Source organism: Mastomys coucha, unplaced genomic scaffold (assembly GCF_008632895.1).
Source record: "Mastomys coucha isolate ucsf_1 unplaced genomic scaffold, UCSF_Mcou_1 pScaffold18, whole genome shotgun sequence".
Classification (NCBI taxonomy): Eukaryota; Metazoa; Chordata; class Mammalia; order Rodentia; family Muridae; genus Mastomys; species Mastomys coucha.
The window spans coordinates 18569642-18589700 of NW_022196900.1; the positions used below are offsets into that span (position 1 = coordinate 18569642).

Consider the following 20059-nt stretch of genomic DNA (forward strand, 5'->3'; position numbering starts at 1 on the left):
GGTTGCTTGGTTAGTTTGGTACAGGAGGGCTCTAGAGGTGGTCAGGAATAACTTAGCCAGATAAAATTAGCTTACTGACAGAACATGTGCTTAGTATGTTCAAGACCTAGATTCAACCTTAAGCACCAGAAATCAAATCCACCCACCACCAACACCCTGCAAACCCAATTAAAGATGAACTTGAGATAAATCTTTTTTTTTTTTTTCAAGACAGGGTTTCTCTGTGTAGCTCTGACTATCCTGGAACTCACTCTGTAGACCAGGCTGACCTCAAACTCAGAAATCTACCTGCCTCTGTCCCAAGTACTGGGATTAAAGGCTTGTGCCACCACCACCCCGCCCAAGATAATTCTTAAGGAATACTTTTTTTCTAACCAGTTTGTATATCCCAAATACAGCCTAAAGTTCAATTTAACTGGACAGTCTGTATTTTTACTTGCTGAGTCTAGAAGTCATAGGTAGGAGGGAGCTGTAAAGTGGTCATCACTGTGGTTTGATATTTATGTATTTGTGGGTTTAGATTTTTTTTCTTTCAAGACTGACAACTGTGTAAATAAAATCTACAGTTTGGTTCAAACATCTGTTTCTTGATAATGTGTTGGGGTTTTGGAGACAGGGTTTTGCTATCTAGTCCAAGCTAGTCCCAGCTTGTGGTAATGCCTCAATCTCCATGCTGGGAACATGGTCATGAGCCATCGTGCCTGACTTTGGTTTGATGATCTTAAGTAGCCTTAGTTTTGATTCTAGAATCAGATTGGACTTCTGAAAGATTTAAGAAGTGCTGCCGTTGGCTGAACAGATGGTTTTGTAGTCTGAAAGGAGATAAAAGATACAAAATCAAATGGCAAAAGCATCCTGTTTGTCTGGGCTGCTTCCTCTGCTGAAGAGGGATGGGGAGACAGAACAATAGAAGGATGGGTTAACTGCAGAGCGCCTTCAGGTTGCTTTGTCAGGAGCCAAGGATGAAAGGGCGCAGCATTGAGGCAGAAGCCCTTTGTAATACTCTGGCTTGGGAAACTTGGCTGTCTCTCATTGTCCTGATTTCTTTAAGGCTTGGATAGAACTTACTTTCAGTTTAATGACAAGTCACTGCCATGTGGATGATTCCATTTTGATTTTAGTCTGGTGTCCTAATTAGGCCTCCTAGTGCTGTGATGAAACACCATGACCAAAAGCAAGTGGGGCTGGGGGTGGGGTTGGCTCACACTTCCACATCATAGTTACTCACTGAAGGAAGTCAGGACAGGGACTCAAATAGGACAGGAGCCTGGAGGTAGGAGCTGATAGGAGGCCATGAATGGAGGCTGGTTACTGGCTTACTCAGCCTGTTTTCTTATAGAACACAGGACCACCAGCCCCAGGATGGTACCACCCACAATGAGCTGGGCCCTACCCCAGCAATCACTAAGGAAACGGCCTACAATCAGATCCTATGGAGGCGTTTTCTCAAGCTTGCATCAGGTTAACATAAAACTAGCCAGTACATTTGGTCTGCTGAGGTCTAGGGAGAAAACCTACTTCCAAAGCATGGACTCTGGTAATTATTATCCAAGACAGATATTTTATGAAAGTTTAAGCCAGACAGAGGTGTAGTTTCAGTGTATACAATATACTGGTAACTATTAAGTGTGAATGCCCATACCTGACCTGAGGTTTGAAGTCAGTCTGAGCCACATAGTGAGACATTCATGACTATCAGCAAATGTCTCTCTATTCACATTTTCCCTTAGGAATTAAGGCTTCTAAGCTGGATCTAGTTTCTCTATAAAGTAAAAGAGGAAACTCTGCCAAGGGCACCATTAGCTTTCCCCATACAGCTTTGAAACATGGTCTCATGTAGCCCAGGTTGGCCTTAAGTTTGTCATGTAGCTAAATATAACCTGGAACTCATGATCTTTCTGCTTCTGCCTCCCAAACATACTAGAATTGCAAGTGTGTGCTACCATGCCAGCACTGGTGTGTGTGTGTATGTGTGGTGTATGCATGTGTGTGTGTATGTGGTATATGCATGTGTGTGTGTGTGGTGTGTGTGCATGTATGTGTGTGATATGTGTGTATGTGTGTGTGGTATATGCATGTGTGTGTGTGTTGTTTGTCTAGGTGGTGACAGGGATTGAGCATAGGATCTTGTGCTGGCTGGCTAGGCATGTGCTTTCCCACTAAGAGCTCTTCCAGCTTTTTTTTTTTTTTTTCCTCAATTTGAGACAGAGCCACTCTGTTTCCAAGTCTGGCCTTGAATTCACTTTGAAAGCCCGAGCCAGGCTTGCATTTTTTTTTTTTTTATCCTGTTGCTTCAGCTTCCTAAGTAGCTGGAATGACAGGCCAAGATGTCATTCCAGTTTTTAAAATGTTGACAAACTATTGACAAACTATTCTTTTTCATGACATTATTTTATTGATTGAGTGTATGTAGGTAGGCGTCCGTGGATGTGCACATGCCTGTGTGTGAGGGTCAGAGGACAGCTTTTCACATTCAGTTCTCTCCTAGGGTACAGGTTCCTGGAATCAAACTCAGGCCGTGAGATTCGGTGGCAAGTGCCTTTACCGAACAAGTCATCATGCCAGCCCCTGGTGAAATATGCCTGTGCTTTAACAAACTTTGCTATCTGCTAAGATGGCCTCTTTCTCAAAGCCAGCCATGATGAAGCACATTGGGCATCTCAGGTACTCAGGAGGCAGAGCAAGAGAATCAATCTTCTCTGAGTTCAAAGCCAACCTCAGTTATACAGCAAGACACTAAAAACAAAACAAACAAATTTTAAAAAGCCCCACAACTTTTCAGAGTGATTTCCTCCTAAAATAGATGGCACTGGCGGGGATATTTCTAGCAAAAGTTCTGAAACATTCACAGATGTGCCCATCTGTGTATCCACAGATACATCCATGTATTTTCTCTTCGCTCATTTAGAGTATTCCTGTAATGGGAGTGTCTGATGACAGGAAGGCTCTAGAAGCTGTCCCGGTCTTATCTGCATCTCCTGAGTCGGCCCGGGGGAGTTTCGTGAGTTATCTTAACAATGATTTGCTCCAGCTGCTTTGGAAGCAAGCTCCCTGCGTAAGAGCCAGAGCCTGTGGCTTCCAGCAGAACAAACTGAGTCAGGCAAGCCAAACTCAGAGGCCACAGAGAGCAACCTCGGAAACCACTGATCTGAAGTACTGTGGAAAGGTGGCCAAGCTGGATCCCACTTAGGCAGGGAACTGGGGTGTCTGTGCCTCTCCTGCGTGTCTCTGTTATCACTCCAAGTGATCAGAAATGATTCAGAAAGCCTGAGTAGAATTTCTGTGGCCATTTACCCTGAACCGCATGTTTCTGAAATAGCACAAAGGCCTCAAGCTCCAACCCAAGCCTCAGAACAAGTGCTGTATTCACAGGAGAGTTTATCTTGCTTCAGAAACACAGAAGGCTGTTTAAGTGAGCAGCTGGGGCTCCTCCCTCACCTTGCCCATCTCCTCTACCCACTCTCTAGGGCCTTGCTCCATGCTAAGATCTGTTGTAGTAAAGACTATGTACTCTATGGGGCCAAGATGGTAGCTCCGTGGTAGAACACCGGGAACAAAATTTGCAGTGAAAATCAGGATATTCATGTAAATTATTTGTCTTTTGTTTTGTGTCTCTTGTAGCCCAAGCTAGCCCCAAGCTCACTGTGAAGTGGGGCTGCACTTGAACTCCTAATCTTACTGCTTCCACTTCTCAAGTGCTGGGATCACAGGTGTAAAGCACCATGTCCAGCCGCAGTAAATGCATGCAGAGTTTGGAGAGCTCGGCCAGCAGCTAAAAGCATTTGTAGATCTTGCAAAGGAATTGGGTTCTGTCCCTAGCAACCATATTGTGCCTTACAAATAGTTCCAGGGGACCTCTGTGAGTACTTTATATACACACGGGCAAAACATCCATACATAAAATGATCTCTTAGGAATTAAAAGGGCTGGAGAGATGGCTCAGTGATTAAGAGCACCGACTGCTCTTGCAAACTTCCTGAGTTCAAATCCCAGCAACCACATGGTGGCTCACAACCATCTGTAATGAGATCTGACGCTCTCTTCTGGAGTGTCTGAAGACAGCTACAGTGTACTTACATATAATAAATAAATAAATCTTTAAAAAAAAAAGAAATTAAGAATAGGTGCTAGCTGGGGCTGGTGAGATAGCTCAGTGGGTAAGAGCACTGACTGCTCTTCCGAAGGTCCTGAGTTCGGATCCCAGCAACCACATGGTGGCTCACAACCACCCATAATGAGATCTGACACCCTTTCTGGGGCATCTGAAGACAGCTACAGTGAATTAGGCCGGAGTGAGCGGGGCTGGAGCGAGCGGGGTTGGAGCGAGCAGGGTGAGCAGGTGGCAGGGGTCCTGAGTTCAGTTCTCAGCAGCCACATACATGATGGCTCACGGCCATCTGTACAGCTACAGTGTACTCATACACATAAAATAAATAAGATAAATCTTTAAAAAAAAAAAAGAGTAGGTGCTAGAGAGATGGCTTAGTGGTTAAGAACACTGGGTGCTCTTCCAGTTCAATTGATCCAGGTTCAATTCCCAGTACCCACATGGCAGTTCACAACTATTTCTGACTCCAGTTTCAGGGAATCAAATACCTTCTAAAGGCACACATGCAGGCAAAGCACCAATGCACATAAAATAAAAATATATTAAAATTAAAATAAATTACAAAATTAAAAGTAGAGGAAAGAAGCCAGGAGTAGTGGCACACACATTTAACCCCAGCATTCTGGAGACAGAGACAAGTGGATCTCTGTGAGTTCAAGGCTTGGCTGGTCTAAAAAATGAGTTCTGTGCTAGCCAAGGCTATACAGTGAGACCTTGCTTCAAACTACGAAACAGAATAAGAAGAGAAAGCATATACTCAGACAGGATGATTGCTTCACTAGCAAGAACAGGCTGTCAACTAACACACACACACACAGAGACACACACACACAGACACATACACACACACACACACAGACACACACACACACACACACACACACACACACACACACACTGCACCCCCCTGTTTCTGCTACCTGACTGAATACTGGGGACAACACAAGCATTTGAAAGCACATACTACTACTCCCAGGCAGCCAGATAATTCTGTTGCGGGGGAAGATATAATTGCTGGTCATAAGTCTTAGAAAAGATAAAGGAGGATCTGGAGGCACAGAGAGGCTGAGCAATTTTCTCAAGTGATGGAGCACACAGTGATGGAGCAGGACTCAAACCCAGCTCTTTGCTCCTGGCTCTCTCTCTCTCTCTCTCTTTCTTTCTCTCTCTCTCTCTCTCTCTCTCTCTCTCTCTCTCTCTCTCTCTCTCTCTCTCTCTCTCTCTCTCTCTCTCTCTCTCTCTCTCACTTTCTCTCTGACACTCTGCTGTATTGTAAAATAAGAATGACTTTAGTTCCCTGGAATTTTTATCTTAGCTCTAGCTGTCATATTGCTGTCATTCTGATTTGTCCTCAGCCATACAAGGGAGAAAAACAATAAAAAGCATAAGCTTGTCACAGGAGCACGGGAGCACAAGACCAGCCCCGCCCTGGCTCCCAGCATGTGAGCACCCTACTCTAGCTCCTCTTTGCCCTTCTTATCTAGGCTTGCCTATGAATTACTTAGCAGCCAGGAGCCTCATTCTCGAGCAGAGGACTCGGGGACTCTAGAAGGAATGATAAGATGAGAACTCTTCTAAGAGGAGACCTTGTCTGTCTGTGCTTGCTTGTTCTGCTGGAGTGTTCTGTTCCATTTTATGGCCTTCAACTGGAAGGGTGCTGGGATTCTAAACCTGTAAAGTCTATATCTGTCAATTGCAGTTTCTTTTACTTTCTTTCTTTCTTTCTTTCTTTCTTTCTTTCTTTCTTTCTTTCTTTCTTTTTTTTCCAAGACAGGGTTTCTCTGTGTAGCCCTGGCTGTCCTGGAACTCACTCTGTAGACCAGGCTGGCCTCGAACTCAGAAATCCTCCTGCCTCTGCCTCCCAAGTGCTGGGATTTCTTTTTCTTTTTCTTTTTAATTTCTGAGAATTAGATTGATTGATTCATGTGTGTCTGTGTGTGTGTGTGTGTGTGTGTGCGAGTGTGCACTTGCACGTGCTTGCACGTGTGTGTACATCTCATGTATATTCATATGGAAGTCAGGGTAACTTATAGGAATCAGTTCTCTCCTACTTTGTGGGTCCCTAGGATTAAACACCAGCCATCAGTCTTGGTGGTAATTGCCCTTATCTATTATACCCTATGCTGCCAGCAAAACTACTGTGGTTTTAAAGTGATTTTGTGTCAACCATGGTCCCAATCTGACAAGACCTGAGAACAAAACAAAGCAAAACAACCCTCCCCTCCCCCAACAAAACAAAACAAACCCCTTTTTAAAAAAAGAAGTTTATGTGTAAGGCTGTTTTCCCTGTAAGTATGTCTGTGCACATGTCAGCTGAGGCCAAAAGAGGGTGTCAGGTCCTCTGGACCGGAAGTTACAGGTGGTTGTGGCTTTATGTGGATTGGAGAGCTAAAGCCAGGTTCTCTGCAAGAGTAACAGATGCTCTTAACAACAAAGCCAGCCACATTTAAAAATAAAAAAAAGTCAACGATTATATCCTCTGCAATTATCAGGATTGTTAAGATTTTAAATGCCAATGTAGTCTTCTATTTCCCCTGATACAAATAAAAACCCTCACAGTTCTTTCTATAATTTAACAGTCTGTACTTAAAAGTTGGGGGGGGGGGGTTTGTGCTGGAAAGATAGCTCAATGGTTAAGAGCACTGAAGGTCCTAAGTTCAAATCCCAGCAACCACATGGTGGCTCACAACCATCCGTAATCAGATCTGACACCCTCTTCTGATGTGTCTGAAGGCAGCTACAGTGTACTTACACATAAAAAATAAATAATTCGCTGGGCAGTGGTGGCACACACCTTTAATCCCAGCACTTGGGAGACAGAGGCAGGGAAAAGCTTGGGAATTACTAAGAAAATGGCAGTTTCTTATTTTGTTTTTCTAGGAATCAAACGCAAGGCTTTGTTTATACTAGTCAAACACTCTGCCATCTGACGATGTTGCCAGCCTGTCACTATTACAAAACAAAGCTGGGCTTGCTAGTGCAGGCCTTTAATCCCAACACTTTCGAAGCAGAAATTCAAAGATCCTTGTGAGTGCAAGGCAAGTCTGATCTACATAGGAACTTCCAGGACAGCCAAAACTATATAATGAGACCCCGACTTAAAAACAAACAAAACATAACAAAAAACAAAAAACAAACAAGCACAGACTATATTGGCACCTGTCTGTAATTCCGGCACTAGGGAGGCTGAGTCAGGCTTTCCAGGAATTTGAAGCTAGTCTGGGTTACAAGAGAACAAGCAAAGCACCAAACCCAAGACACCAATAGACTACAATATAACTCTCCAGTGTGGCTCAGAGGCACAGGTTTTGCTTAGTGAAGCCCTGGCTTTGATTCCCAGCACCAAACCCAAAACCAGTTCCAAGCTAACAAGTCTCCATCTTCCTTACCACGGAGGAAGAGTTAAGCATTGTTGGAATCGGAAGGTAGACTCCATGAAACCCAGGTCACTGATGAGGATTCTTGATGAAAACTTAGAATTTCTTGCTCGCTTAGCCCAGGGTGTGAGCAGGGTGCATGCATCCCAAGTATTTGAAACATCTTCTAAGGCTTTCACGCGTGCTTAAAGAGAACTTGGTCCCGTCTCGTCTGTCTCTCCTGTAAGACGTCACCTCTGCAGCGCTCACTAGAGTTTTCAAACATTTCATGAGCTAAACAAGATAAAAATGTCAGCCATGACACAAATTGCTTAGACCATCTAGAACTTCATTGGTAATTACCAAACTAATACACGAGTGTGTTCATACTAACAACAAATGAGCTCACAGGCTGCTACAGGGGAGACACAAGAAGCCCACCAGCATCTTGTATTGCTACCTGTGCAGAACCATTCTCCTCCACGGTCCCTTTTTGGACAGAGTCTTCTTGTAGCCCATTCTGGCCTTGAATTCACTTGCTATGTAGTCAAAGATAACCTTGAATTTCTGATTCTTCTGAGTCTGCCTCCTGAATGCTGGGATTTCAGGGGTGCACCATGCCCAGTTGATATCTATCTATAATATCTATCTATCTATCTATCTATCTATCTATCTTGAGACAAGGTAGCCTGTTGCTAGATTAGCTTGAAAGTCACTCTATAGCTGGTGCTGGCTTCAAATTTGAGATCCTGCCTGAGCTTCCTGAAGGCTAGGGTTATATGAATGTGTGTGCGTGTTTGTTTGTTTGTTTGTTTGGTAGGTTGGTTTGGTTTAGTTTGAGACAGGGTCTCCAGTAGCTCAGACTGGCTTTGAACTTGCTATGTAGCTCCTGTCGCTACCTCCTAAATTCTGGGATTACAGGCATGGGCTACTATTTAGTTTATTGTTTTGGTCTTTATCACGGGGATTCCGGCCTGCAGAGCCTGCCTGACCTGGAGCTGCTCAGGTTGTCCCTGAACTTGCATGTGTGTGCCATCCCCGGTCCAAGGGTGCTGTGACTTACCCACAAGGGCCATCTCACTTGGCTTTCCTGGCTGTGTTTTTAAAAGAACCATTTCAAAAGGCTAACACAAGCTGGCTGTGGTGGTGCAATCTTTTAATCCTAGCATTCAGGAAGCAGAGGCAGGCAGATCTCTGTGAGTTCAAGGCCAGCCTGGTCTACAGAGTGAGTTCCAGGACAGCCAGGGGCTGAACAGAGAAACCCTATTTCAAAACCACAAACAAAACAAAACAAAACAAAACAGCTGGCTGAATGGAACCAGGTGACCACTTTCTTATGTCAGTGTTTGGCAGAGGAAAAACCAAGGGTGAAGATTCGGGAAAAGGAAATAAACATAGAATAGGCAGGAAAGAACTTCTCCGGGCACAGGAAGTGAGAAACCCTGGAGAGAAAGCAAAAGAAAGTCAAGCCAGTGTGGCAGAGTGCCAGGATCCAGGATGGAGAGTAAACATGGCCCTGGAGCCGCGTGTTCTCAGAGGAAGCCGTCCCTGTCCTGTTTGCTTCCCTCCCCCTTTCCCTCCTAGATCTAGATCACTCAGGGAAAAAGAGTTCAAGACAAATACATAGGTAACACATGTAACACACTCTCACACGTACTCATACATGTGCATTCACATACACACATTCAAATGCACATGGAAACACACACACAGACATGTGCACATGGGCACCTATGGCTCCTATTTGTCAGTCCCCTCTACTGTTCTAACCTTTTGGATGATGAGTTAGTTGTTTTTATTATTTTAGACAAGGTAAGAATTTTGTTTCGTTTTGTGTTTTCTTCCTGACATGTTCTCACTCCGGCTCACAAAAGTTTATTAATATAGTCCTGGCTGGTCTCGGATTCGTGACAACCCTTTAGCCTCTGCCTCCCAGATTCTGGGATTATAATCCTGAGATTATACACCCAGCTGTTTTCTTATTTGTTTTGAGCTACAGTCTTGGTGCATTGCCTGGACTGGCCATGAATTTGAGATTCTCGTGTCAAGAGATTTCTGGGTCCTGTCACCATGCCGGGCTCCAGAAAAGTGATCTTATTTTTAGTTTCTATTTGTTTTTGTGTTCATTTGGTGGTTCTAGACGTGGGGGTGGGGTGAACAGCTGCTTCAACACGCTTGAGTGAAGACTGGTCATTCTCTATCAGGGAAGAATATATCAACTAAGGATACGTCATCAAGTCAGGGAAGCACATGGATCCAGGAGGGAGAAACGAGATTCCTTCCGGATGACTAAGTCATCTGAATTAACTCAGACAATCACAAGTGGCAAATGTCACAGCCTCACATCTTCTCCTCTACCCCCGACCCCCCGTAGTGGAGGTGGTGATGGAGCAATAGGGTTTCACTATATAGCACCCAAGCTGACCTCAGATTTACTAGGAAACCATCCAGTACTGAGAAAGGAAAACCCCCAGCTGAGACTTTGCGTCTCAGAAAGGCTTTTCCTTGTTAGAAGGATGAGATGGTAAATTCTCTTTCATTGTGGATGGTATTGGCCTCTTTGGATTTTCAGATCAACTCTCTGGGACAGCCTTGGGTTTATTTGTTTGTTAGTTAGTTTGTTTGTTTTTGCTTTTTAAGACAGGCTTTCTCTGGGTACCTGTCCCGGAACTTACTCTGTCGTCCTTGAACTCAGAGAGCAGCCTGTCTCTGGGACTAAAGGTGTTTGCCCTCACTGTCACATAGCTGATCCCATATCTTAAACTCTTCTCTGAGTTTGGGGTACCTGTTCACTTCCACGGCTAGACCATTATGGACTTAGTTCATCTTGTTCAGTTTGGAGAAGGGGAAGAAAGGTTCTGTTGGCCCATGTCTAGTCTGATGACTTGTCTATCACTTTCTGTATCTTACTTCTTGAGTCCCTGGATGGCCACTTCTGCCCAGGGCATTGTTTAAAGTGTGCCAACAGCGAGAGTTGTCACAAGAGAAAAATGTTCACCTAGCTGGTAGTGAAAGAAATCTCACCTTTCCCTAAAACAAATCAAAACCCTATGGAAGGCTGTCTACCACGGAGGGCCATCTGACCCAGACAATGTAGGACTTTCACAAGCAGGTAACATTTATTATTTCAGGTTATGTTTCATACATGGGAGTAGGAGCCATTTATTTTCTCTAAGAAGCTGCTGAAGCACATCTAAGAGAGGAGATGTGCTTGTCTGTAAAGTGCTCAGCTTAGCCAAGGTGTGCTACAAAAAGATCACACCATGCATCAGATCTCAGGACAGAAACTTATTGGGGGCAATTTCACACATTAAACAATACCAAAAAGAAATTTAAGCATGATTATTTCTTCAATATTTTGAAGAGTAACAGAAAAGTTTTTTTAAAACATTTAGAACATGTCTTTTTAAAAAAATTATTATTTATTATATGTGAGTACACTGTAGCTGTCTTCAGACACTGCAGAAGAGGGCATCAGATCTCATTACGGATGGTTGTGAGCCACCATGTGGCTGCTCGGATTTGAACTCAGGAACTTCAGAAGAGCAGTCAGTGCTCTTAACCTCTGAGCCATCCCTCCAGCCCCAGAAAAGTTTTCTAATATAATATCCACATGCATTGGGCAAGCATTTTTTTCTGGCAATGTTACCAGCGGTTTTTTTCTATAGAATGATATAAACTTTAAAATTAAATAGAACATTGACATTGCTTTGGAAAAGAAATAATTCATCATTTACTCAATTCTAATGATGAAGCAAATTTCTCTCTCTTCTCTTCTCTGTCTCTGTCTCTCTCTCTCTCTTTCTCTCTCTCTGTCTGTCTTCTCTCTGAGACAGGGTTTCTCTGTGTAGCTGTAGCCTTGGCTATCCTGGATCTCCCTCTGTAGACCAGAACTCACAGAGCGATTTCCTCCCTCAGCCTCACAAGTGCTGGGATTTAAGGTGTAGGCCCAGAAATGAAACAAATTTCCTTAGTAAGTTTCATGCTTACTCTAATTTAGGCCTCTACAAGGAGAGGGAGATGGTGAAACACTTGCCAAGGTGGGGTCTGTATAGAGCATCACCTCTGCTTTGATTTTGGAAGCCTTCTTTGTCTAGTCCGTGGGCCACAAGATAAATACCCAAGCATACTCCTTGCAGGGAGCACTCCCATGTGATACTGATGGATTCAGAACAGTTCAGGATGGAGGGTACCCAATAGCTTTCTATTTCTGTTCTTTCTTTTCTTTTTTGAGATAAGATCTCACACTGTACTTGAGGTTAGCTCAGAAAGCACCAGATTGTAGCCCAGGATAGCCCAGAACTCTCCAGGTTGGTGTCTAAGTGATAGCAGGGTCTCTGGCTTTGCCTCTCAGGGGCTGAGATTATAGACTAGGGAAGGAGGAAGAAGAAAAGACGGAGGCTAAGGAAGAGGGAAAGAAGGCAAGAAGGGAGGTAAATTGAGGCTAGCCAACAATAAATACTACTGAAATCCAATAGTGTCTAAAAATGCGAAAAACCAATGGTGAAAGGCATGCATAGTGGCCTCTTCAGACCAGCCCGGACTATAGAGCAAGAGTCTGACTCAAAAGAGCCAAACAAACAAACCAAAACAAAACGTTGTACTAAACAATCTCTAAATGCCAAGGGAAAGAAGCCAGACTGAGGGCCAGGGACATCTGTTTGGTTTCGGACCCAGGACAAGGGACTGAAGTGCATATTTTACATACCAAGGCAGACCCCGGCTTCCAGGCTCTCTCAGCATCCCCCAGTCCCTACCTGGCATATCCTACCCCCAACCCTGAACTTTCCAGTCCAGGGGCTGGGCTGCCCTTCCCCCAGAGGCTCTTCCCTATATAATCCAGACATTTTGGTCTCTCCTCTTCTTTCTCTGCTCCCTTCTCTCTCCCTCCACTATCTTCCCTTATCCCATGGTGACTTCCCTGGCCGTGGTCCTTGGGACCAGTAAACTCTCCCACCCGAGAGTAGCTTCCCAACAATCCTGTCTTTAATATAATCTAATCTGGTTTAAATTCGCTCGTTTCAGGGGCGGTGGAGAAATAACCTATCAAAGGCTCCTTGGAAGAGTTTACCGAGCTTCCTGAGCAGCAAATGTTCAGGCAGGAGAAAGCCCTTCTCACAGGAGGTCTGGTTCCCTGGTCCTTAAGTGAAGACGGCTTTCAGGGAAATCCCAGTCTGATTTCACTTCCCTAACCTCCAGAGGTCCCACATTTCCAACACGTAAAAGGCTAGGGAAATGAAATCTGGCTGGGGCTCCGACTTTTCCCGGGCAGTGTTTGTCATTCAAACAGACTTTTAGAAGTTGAGCCTCGGGCCTTGTGATTGTGGGCGGGGGAGTGGATGGCTGGGGAGAACTGGGAAAGCCCCAGGGAGTGTAAAGGAATCAGACTTGGATGGCTGTGGATCACTGGAAAAAACGCTTCTCTAGTGAAAAGTTGAATCTGACTCCACTTTATGTGATTTTTTTCCTCTGCAGACAACTTGCCCTAAAGCAGAGTAAGACGCACAAATAGCTTGCTTTTTGAAAATGCTGTGTTCTGTGTAGGCCATTTATGTACCCATAAATTGGTGTCCTTTCTAAGGACGTATAGACTGGTCGGTTCTCAAAGGGTCATTAACATTATTTAAATATTCATGGAGGGGGAGGGGACGACAGACTGAAATTTCAGACCTCTCTGAAATGAGGGATGATGGCTGGCCACCTGCCTAAGGGAGCCAAGCACTGAGCGTCAGCTGCTTCCTTCCCCAACTCTGGCATCGTTAACAGACACGCTTTGACACCACGAAGCCGCCGGCCGACCGACCGCTGCACAGGCACAGCAGCCCGAAGGATGGACGAGCCGAAGATTTTCCAGAACCTCTCTACCCGCATCTCAGCCTTTGGACCACATTAAACTTAGTATAACTAAGAAACACTTTCCAGCCAATCGCTCTGCGTTGGCTCTTACGCAGGGGCCAGTCATGGCTTTTTCCCCTTGAGTTAGGGACTCAGTGAGCGTGCACAGGCATCCACACACTTCCACACTCACTCATACACACACACACACACACACACACACACACACACACACACACACACACATATATATGCGACACCCACCCATGCACTAACTCAGACACGTGGAGCCCTCCCCAATTATGAAACAGTCTCTTGCCACTTCTCCCATCACTTCGGTTTTCCCATCCATTCACACAGGCATACATTCAATTCAATTCATTCACTCATTCCTCCATCCATTTCTTAGGGCTTGTGTTATGTTCCACCTACCAAGAGGAGGTATGGGTGGATGGGAGGAGCAATGAAGAAGGAGGGCGGACCACCGGCCTGGAGTGGGGCCGGCCCTGATGGGTGGGCGGGGCTCCCGGTTGCCGGGCGAGCCCAGAGGCTGCTGCTCTTGGCAGATGCGCTGGCCCCAGGTTGGGGCTGTGCCGCGTCTTTCCCTGGACGGTCGGGAGCAGCAGGCAGCAGCCGCACCACGCTGGAGCGGAGCCTGAGGACTGCGCCCTCGGAACTGGCGCCTTGAGGTGGGTGTCCGAGTTGGGGCGTGGCGGTTCGGAACTCGGATTAGAGCGCTCTCCGGCACCAGGAAAAGGTGGATCGTGAGCTGCTCAGAGTCTTCAAGTCTGTGTCTAGTGGATCCTGTCTGGGAAGGCATTCGAGCTAGAAAGATTCATGTGCCTTTGAATGTCTTAGGTTTGAGGCAGAGCCGGGCTTATTCAATACTTACATACGCTTTAAGAAATAAATAGCCCCACCTTCCGCCGAGATATACAGGAAAAACGGTGAAATCAAATGTGGCTGTGCCAGTAGGGGTAGACAGAGCCACCGAGGTCAGTTAGCCAAAAGGGCTCGGGTCCTGCTGGGGTGGCGGTGCTGGCAGCATCTTTAGAAGTCCATACCTTTGCAAGGAAACTGAGGCCTAGGGTGATCAGCCGGAGTGGGTTTGGACTGGAGTCTATGCTACAGAACTCCTTAGCTGATGGAGGAAGCAACGGTTCTGAAGAGCAGGAAGGTTGGGGTTCGAGCTGAGCAGGTTCGTCTGTCCTGAGGCTCTAGACGCCTTCAGGAGTGCGAACTGGGGTTTCATCTCCAGTGAAGCCCGGGTGAGAGTCTCTGGGAATACTTTGAGGGGAATTTTAGGAGCAGGTCGCAGAGGGAAAGTGCCACCGGTAAAGTCCGTAGAGGGGGCACGCTGGCAAGGATAAGAGCAGAGAGACTCTGGCAGCCCTGGGAAATTCTAGAGAAAGCCAGTGGATTAGAAGAGACTGAAACGAAGCCCGTGAGAACCGGAACCAGCACTGGAGAGCAGTGGCGCAGGTGGCCGGATGAGAGCGGGTGAGGGTCGGAGCAGCCAGTGATGAGCCAAACCGGCTGGGCTAGCAGCTGGGTCGCCGAGCTCGGCAGCTCCCTCGGAGGAGGACGCTGCTCACCAGGCCTGGCAATCCATCATCCCAAGCATCTGTGAAAAGGATGACAGTGGGCTCTCTCCTCAGACCCGGTAGTGGTTTGTCCCCAGAGATTGCACACAGGGGATTTTTGACAAATCAGCACCTTTCCCTGTATGCATTCCAAGCCCAGTGGCTATAATCCAGCAAGTTTACTACTGGCATTTGACTTTGAAAATGGATTTTTATCTGCCGTCTTATATTCTTTGAATCCATGAACAAGTTTTACTTATCTCTGGAAGCTCTTTTTGTCTCAGCACGTGCTCACAGGCGCCTGGAGGGTAAGAGGTGTACATGCTATGCACCTGCAGTCAATAAGCCTGGGGATCGGCTTGGACCTGCTTGTCTTTGTTTTGATGAGTTCACTTAAAGCATCACGCTTGCCTCCCTGGCAGTATTTCCATTTTAACCAAACATCCTTTCTTTCTCTAAGTCTGGCGGCATTCCCGGGTTTGACCAGCTAGATTTTATAGTATTATGGAAAGGAATTTATTATTTTTAACATAGATGTGCATGTTCTGATTCTCCTGCTTGCTCTCCACTCTGCTTTTGATCTTTTTCTTTTCTTTCTCTTTCTCTCTTTCTTTCTTTCTTTCTTTCTTTTTTTCTTTCTTTCTTCCTCTCCCTTGGATAGGGGAACCTCAAGAGTCCTGTGGAACACACCTCCCACCCCCACCCTGGGTTAGCTGTGGGCTAGAAGCATCTAAAGAAACGCTGTCTAGATCCCCATCTCTGCCCCAGCAGAATGCACTGTGGAGTTCTGTCTGGGTGTCTGAGATGCTGGGGTGCAATCATGAACAGCTTGGCTGGTCTTTGAGTTAGGACACACATGTTGAAATCCCCATTATCTCATAGCTCCGGCATGACAGTTGGCGGTGCTTTCTGCCTGCGGAGGTGCGGAGCGGTGTTGTCAGAATTCATTTAACTTTCATAAGTGGTTTGTTCTGACCCAGTCGCCAGAGGATCTCCAGTGAGTAAGGTGAAGCAGGCTGTCTTAACTTACTGATCAAATGACCCCTGCTGGTTGTTGTATTTCTCAAACATTCAATATTTTATTATAGGGCTCCCCCATGAGCACTGTGGACCTTCTAGTTGTTGCTGATGTTGTGTGTGCTGTCCTTATAGAGTCAGTGGGCTCTTGTCGGGCACACTGGCTCAGGCCTATACTCTCAGTATAGTAGAAGCAGAAGCAGGAGGCTTGCCAAAGGACTTTGAGTTCCAGGTCAGCCTGAGCTATAGAATGGGCCCTATCTTGGGGAGGGGGGCGGGGCGCATGCCTTTAATGACAACACTCAGAAGTAGGTAGATTTCTGTGATTATCATGGCAACCTGATTTACATACTGAGTCCCGGGTCAGCCGGGGTGAGAGAGAAAGAGAGAGAGAGAGAGAGAGAGAGAGAGAGAGAGACAGACAGACAGACAGAGACAGAGACAGAGACAGAGACAGAGACAGAGAGAAAGAGAGAGAGAGACCCTGTCTCATAAAGTAGTCAGCCACACATTTTAAAATGAAAGTTAATGGGCTCTTAAAATACTCCCGGCCCAGATTTCTATCACAGTTGTTATTAGTCACCTCTGCTTACTAGGGTAATAAGAAGTTTAAATAAAGGTGAAATTGGATTTGGATGAAGGTTAGGTTAAGTAGATTTTTAATAGGTGAAACAGGAGCATTGCTGAAAAATTAATTCCTCGAGTCCAAAGGTTTGCTATCTGGTTCCTTGCTTGTAATACATTTCCACATATTACAACATCAGTAGAACTGATGCTGCGACTCCAGTCAGCTCCTAGAATGACTGTTATTTGATGTGAAAAACAGGAGTCGCAGATGTGCCTAGATAACTGGATGGGTTCTGTGCTAGCCACTGGTACTTGGAAGAGACTACTTAACGTATGGAGTTCAACAATTTTAGTAAGTTTTGATAGGAAGTGTTTCATTTACACTTACAAACCCAACAACTGATGGTGGATTTTCTATGAAGCGAAAGCAAGCAAGCAAGCAAGAAAGTAAGAAAGGGAGGGTTTTAAAAAAAGAAAGAAAGAAAGAAAGAAAGAAAGTAAGAAAGGGAGGGTTAAAAAAAAAAAGACGCCTAACGACATAATGTGTACTCACAGTTCATTGCTCAGCAGTCTACAGAGATGCTTCCTCTGCAGCAGATGGGATACAGATACAATGACTCACGGCCAGCCAGCAGAGAGTGAGATCTTGGAATGCTCAGCCCTAAAGGGGATGTCTCCATCAAATTCCATCCCTCAGAGATAGGAAACCCCAAGAAAGAGGAGACAGAAAGAGTGTGGTGTCCTCCAGAGGGGATGGAGGACATCAAGAATGCAGAGCCCTCTAAATCAACATGAGCAAAGGCTCGTAGGAACTCACAGAGACTGAAGCAGCATGCACCAGGCCTGCACCGGTCTGCACCAGGGCTCATGCCTTTCTTATACTTAGTTTAGTGCTTTTTTTTTTTTTTTTCCCGAGACAGGGTTTCTCTGTGTAGCCCTGGCTGTCCTGGAACTCATTCTGTAGACCAGACTGGCCTCAAACTCAGAAATCCACCTGCCTCTGCCTCCCAAGTGCTGGGATTAAAGGCGTGCGCCACCACTGTCCGGCTTTAGTTTAGTGTTTTTATGAGATTCCTGCATGTGTCAACAAGTGGGTCTGATAACTGTGCCTTCTTTGAGAACTCTGTTGGTTTGTGTTGTCCAATGTCAATGTGATAGTCTTTGTTTTATTATATTGTATTTTATTTTGTTATTATTTTTAATGAATGAATGAATGAACGAAAACCTAGCCACTAGCATAAAGATTAACAGCTGAACTATCCTTTATATTTGAAGATTGACTTTGTTTATTTTAGAATTTTGAGGTAGAATCTTGGAAGCCTTCTCTGGGTCACAAGAGTCCTGGCATTACAGAATTTGTTGCTTTGTTTTGTTTGTTTGTTTGTTTTTAGGATGTCTGTCACTCATTTCCCTCTTTGCACTGATATAGAAGGTGACTGGAGATTTTCTGAGCCTGGTGCCATCCTCATGGCCTTTCCTCTTTACTTGGGGGTGTGTGCCTTGTCTGGCGTCCTGTCCCCTCCTCTCCCACTTAACTCTCCAAGTCATTGTCCTGTTGCTGGCTCTGCATTGACTATTCTTTCCTTCTTACTTTCTTTCTCTCTTTCTTCCTTTCTCTCTTTGTTTGTTTGTTTGTTTCTGTCTGTCTGTCTGTCTGTCTTTCTTTCTTTCTTTTTTAACTTTTCATTGATTTTTTTTTGCGTGAATTTCATACATGCACCCTAATCCCACTCATCACCCCTCCCTTTGTATCCATCCCCGCCCCCCGCCCTTGTAACCTCCCACCCAAAGAAAATAAAATAAGATAGAATAAACAAAAAAACAAAACCTCTTGTCATGGAAACTGTAATGTGTCACACATGTGTCATGAATGTGTCACGTATGTGTCACCCTTTCTTACACATCTTTACTTTCACTTTGAGTAGCCACAAATCTTGAAATCTTGGCTTTAAGTTCACTCACTGACCCACGGTGTGATGGTGCTCTCTCCATTCCATAGCGCTACAGGAAACTCAGGGAAGAAACTCCAGTGGCTAAGGCAGAAGGTGACAATTTCCAATGGAAGTTGGAATAAAAGTGTTTTAGGGAAAACCTGAGAAGCCTAGCTAATGTCCACTCTGCAGTGTGATGCTTGCATGGATTGTCTTGTGGCACCCTAATGAAGTGAATGCAACAGGAGAATTAATTTAGAGTTAATTCTTACACGTTACAAAAGGCAGTTTATTATAATATATATTTTTTCTTTTTTAAAAGATTTATTTATTTATTTTATGCATGTGAGTACACTATCTCTATCTTCAGACACACCAGAAGAGGGCATCAGATCCCATTACAGATGGTTGTGAGCCACCATGTGGTTGCTCGGAATTGAACTCAGGACCTCTGGAAGAACAGTCATTGCTCTTAACTGCTGAGGCATCTCTCCAGCCCTACAATATATATTTAAATGTGTGCATGTGCTTGTGAACTCGTGAGTATGCACGTGTGCGAGCAGGCGCGCGCGTGTGTGTGTGTGTGTGTGTGTGTGTGTGTGTGTGCGCGCGTGCGCGTGCACACTCGAGCTCTCGTTCACGTCACTGTAGAGGATAGCCTGTGGAAGCAGGTTTTATCCTTCCACTATGTGGCTTCTAGGGTTCAAACTTAGGTCCTCGGGCTTGGTAACAAGTGCCTTTAGCTACCTATCTACTAACTCTAAAACCCTAAAGTTTTTTTTTGTTGTTGTTGTTTGTTTGTTTGTTTCGAGACAGGGTTTCTCTGTGTAGCCCTGGCTGTCCTGGAACTCACTCTGTAGACCAGGCTGGCCTCAGAAATCCACCTGCCTCTGCCTTCCAAGTGCCGGGATTAAAGGTGTTCGCCACCACTGCCTGGTTCCAACCCTAAAGTTTTATTTAGCACTGTTTATATGTATGATGAGTGTAGGGGCATGTGCATGTCATGATGCACACATGGAGGTCAGAGGACAACTAACTTTGCTACTCAGGTCCTACGGATAGAACTCAGATTGGCAGGCTTTCATTGCAAGCTGTCTACTCAGTGAGCCATCTTGTCAGCCCATTTTAAAAAATCAGACCTATGAAAAGTATTCTCTATGCTTACTCCAAATGGCTCTATCAGATGAGAGCAGCCAGCTCTCCTAGGCTTAGATGGACCTGAACATTCCATGAAGCATGTTGGTTTGAAAAAATAACCAGGAGCCCCCATACAAAACGATTTAGAAAGTAGAGCATGCCTATCCCTGACACAGTTTCTAGATAGTTGTCCTTTCCATTAATAACTGCTGTGGGGAAATCCCCCCTCAAAATGTCTATAGAGGGGACTGTGCAGCTCAAGCCCAGTGATGATCCAGCATCCTTTCCCTGCTTAAGGACCCTAGCTCTGCACTAACTAGATTTTCCTAGGAATGCACCTTGTTTATGAGTGCATATAGTTCTGTTATTCCTAAAATGATAGGGATGAGGATTCTGGGAACCCAGAGTCCTAGCAGAGATGTGAGGACTAGGATCACACTCTGGTTTTTGTGTGCTTCTCTTCTTTACTCCCTCCTCCTCCTCCTCCTCCTCCTCCTCTTCCTCCTCCTCTTCCTCCTCCTCCTC

The 20059-nt window shown here is 45.3% G+C and overlaps 1 protein-coding gene across 9 annotated transcripts in view; it reads left to right on the forward strand.

The window, feature by feature from the left end:
* Positions 1 to 20059, forward strand: part of Palm2akap2 (PALM2 and AKAP2 fusion) — a 469586-nt gene that overhangs the window by 341684 nt on the left and 107843 nt on the right. The window contains exon 1 of one of the 9 annotated variants that reach the window (XM_031377481.1): positions 13772 to 13988. The exons of the other annotated variants lie outside the window; for them this stretch is intronic. The gene's annotated coding sequence lies outside the window, so the exon portion shown is untranslated. Of the gene's footprint in view, positions 1 to 13771; positions 13989 to 20059 lie in introns of those variants that run through there. 9 annotated transcript variants of the gene reach the window in all.